Source organism: Callithrix jacchus, chromosome 14 (genome assembly GCF_049354715.1).
Source record: "Callithrix jacchus isolate 240 chromosome 14, calJac240_pri, whole genome shotgun sequence".
NCBI classification, from domain to species: Eukaryota; Metazoa; Chordata; class Mammalia; order Primates; family Cebidae; genus Callithrix; species Callithrix jacchus.
The window spans coordinates 103,007,201-103,010,743 of NC_133515.1; the positions used below are offsets into that span (position 1 = coordinate 103,007,201).

The 3,543-nt window shown below is 34.9% G+C and overlaps 1 non-coding gene across 1 annotated transcript; it reads left to right on the forward strand.

Annotated features, from left to right (window-relative positions):
- Positions 1-365: 365 nt before the first annotated feature.
- Positions 366-433, forward strand: LOC118147594 (small nucleolar RNA SNORD18). The gene has a single exon (XR_004734037.1). It is a non-coding gene; the product is annotated as a small nucleolar RNA SNORD18 (small nucleolar RNA).
- Positions 434-3,543: the final 3,110 nt, after the last annotated feature.

Consider the following 3,543-nt stretch of genomic DNA (forward strand, 5'->3'; position numbering starts at 1 on the left):
TTAATACAGAGATCTAGAAAGCCGGAAAACACTGGCTTATATAATTCCACCACTCAAATAATCCCAACTGACCATATTTCTTAAAGTAAAAATAATACCCTGCCAACGATCAGGCTGCTCAGTGGTGTGCAATGTTATAAAATGAAAACTACACGCATCTTTCCCTCCCTGGTCCCTCCCACAAACGATAATCACTATTATCAGGTGCTTAACACATCCTTTTAAGAACAGCATCCACACACACTAAGCTTAGACTTAATGTTATGCTGACACATACGTATGCACTTGAAATTTTTAATTTTCACTTGGCATGTTTGCCTTCACATTGTGTTTTTATACATTTTATTTTATATTTACATTTTTTAAAAGTATGATGAGGTTTCACTTCCTGGTCGGTTTCTGAAACACATGGTTCTGTGAAAGTTCTGATTTGTCGGAGGGAAATGTATACAACTGGGTCCATATGATGTGCATTTTATAGTATTTTAAATTTTCCCTTGAAAATATTTTTAGGGATGTTTCCATATTAAGATATATGAAGCTACTTGGTGACTGTTTAGTATTCCTGATTAAACATTTAGGCTGCTTCCAAGTGCGTTGTTTTGTTTATTTTCTTCACTATAGCAAGTATTCATAGCAATGAAATCTGCAGATCAAAATATGAGCAATTTGTATTTTAACAGACATTGGCAAATTACCATCCATAATAGTAGCAACAACCTGCACCCCCATAATTAGTGATAATATCTGTTCCCCACCCATCACCCAGTCCCTAGCAGCACTTCCCACGAGCCGGTGTTTTAATGTTTGTTTTCCTGAGGAAAAAACACGGTAATTCATCATTTCTATTTGCAGCTCCTTGACTAAGAGATATATTGAACATCTTTTAAATGTCCTTGTTCCTTCTCTTTACTGGCCTTTCTGTTAATTTGTAAATGTCTTATTGATGGGCTCTTTTCTCATTTGTCATGTCTGTTGCAGATCCATTCCCCAGATTTGTTTTCCTTTGAGCTATCCTGTGCCAAACAGAAATGCAAAATTTGCCTATAGTCATATGCATATATCTTTTCTTTTACAGCTTCTGGGGTTTCTCTGCTGCCTAGAGAGACTTTCCCTTCTCCAAGTTTAAAAATAAACACACTCAAACTTTTAGACAGGCTCTCTTTGATCTGTTTATACAAGGGTGAGCCAGTGGTACTCCCTTGAATGGGATAAGAGATAAGATCATGAATGGGAATGTTAAGGCCAGCTATTAAAATGAAAGGGAATACTTATTTCAATTAATTTGCGACAAGCGTGACAAGACAATTCAGTAGGGGAAAGAATTGTATTTTCAACAAATGGCATTGGGACAACTGGATGTTTTACAGAATTGTTGTTTTAAAACAATATGTAAAATGTGAAGTTGGACCACTACTTCACCAGCTTCTCCTATGGCCAAGTGTTTAAGGGTTGGATTTAAAGATAAGCAATTTCCTTTCACACACAGAAGAATTCTCCACTGACTGTTTACCTATTTACGGCAATGACTATCAGTAGTACATGCTACCTGGCAGATATTTTCCAAAAGCAAAAGGTACTTAATCTGTCTTTTCAAAATAAAGATAACATTTTAATAATGAGTAAGAAAGCAATCACTTTTCAAAGACAACTTCTACCATGGGGAGAGCATTTGAAAAACTGTGTTTGGAAATGTTTCCATTGTTCCACAGTTTTGTTGCTGAAAACAATGTCTATTAAAAACACTGCTTATTTTTAACTCATTATATAGTTTACAAAATTTTTAAAAACATGTGAAGATTATTCCAACCATCTAAGCTTCTGAACAAAGAGCTTGAAAAATTGAATTCTAAACCTTAAAAAAAGCAACTCAAAATGGACCATATACCTAAACATAAAAGCTAAGGTTATTAAACTTCTAGAAGAAAACATAAGAGGGATTCTTTGTGTCTTTGGGTTAGGCAACGGTTTCAATCCACATATAACACTAAGAGCGCAAGTGATAAAGGAAAAAACAGATAAATTGGAATTCATAAAAACTGAAAACTTTTGGGTTTCAAAGAACATCATCATAAAGTGAACATATACCCCACAGAATAAGAAAAATTACTTGAAAATGATATTAATAAGGAATTTATATTCAGAATATATATATACTTAAGTGTATGTGTGTGTGTATGCGTGTGTGTGTATTCAATCTCATAGAATGCAACAACAAAAAGATAACCATATTTTTAAAAGGGCAAAGGATTCAAATAGACATCTCTATAAAGAAGATACATAAATGACCAATAAGAATATGAAAAAAATGCTCATCATCCTTAGCCAATAGGAAAATTCAAATAAAAAATACAATGAAATACTACTTTTTACCCACTACAATGATGAAAATAAAGAAGACAGACAAAGTACCAGTCCACAAAAGAATTGTAAAGCAAAATGAAAAATAAAAAGTTTTGGCAAAAGACATAGGGAAATGGAAACCTTCATTCATTGCTAGGTGGACTGCAAAATGGTAGAGTTACTTTGAAAAAACAGTTTGGCTATTTCTCAAAATATCAGGCAGAGTTACCATATGAACCTGCAATTCCATTGCTAGGTATATATCCAGGACATATGGAAACACCTGCCCTCGCAAGAAGCTATGCATGAATGTTTATAGCAACATGATTCATAATAGCCAAAAGATGGGGAAAATCCAAAGGTCAATGTACAGATGAATATGCAAACAAGACATAGTATGTCCACATACTAGACTATTAGGCAGTGATAAAAAGGAATGGGATACTGATGAGAGCTACAACATGGATGAACCCTGAAAGCAGCATGCTACATAAAAGAAACCGGTCACAAGAGACTACATCTTGTATAATTCCATTTATTTGAAATGTTCAGAATAGGCAATTTCATAGTGTCAGAAAGTGGATTTGTGGTTGCCTAGGGTTAGGTGGGGCCTGAGGTAATGGGGAGTGATTCAGTGCATATAGGATTTCTTTCCAGGTGATAGAATTGTTTTACGGTGGTCATGATTGCACAAATCTCTAAATTGTATATGTTACAATGGTGAATTTTTTGGCACATAAATCATATATCAATGAAGTTGTTATTTACTTCTGCTTTATTTTGAAAAACAAGCACTGGGCCATAGTTTGGCAACTTCTATACTAGTATGTAAACATCTATAAAATGTATTATGATAGAAACTGAAAACACTAGAGCTAATATGTGATAAGAAAGGAAAATGAGTGAGAAAGAGATGGGAGGTGAAGATCAGAAACTGACAGAGAGATGAAACATCTGAGAATGACTTCGGGGAAAAAAAAAAACCAACTTTCTTTCTTCTACATATACAGACCTGTAGATAAAATACTTCATCATCCAGGAAAAACATCAGGTTTGAAAGCAAGAACCTGGTGACGTCTGTCCCAGGCATCTGTGGAGTGGACCAGTGAGAAAGTCACCACACAGGTGTCGAAATTTGGTCTCACTGTTTCCTAAATGATGAGGCCTCGGCTGAGTCACTTGGTCACTCTGGACATCTGT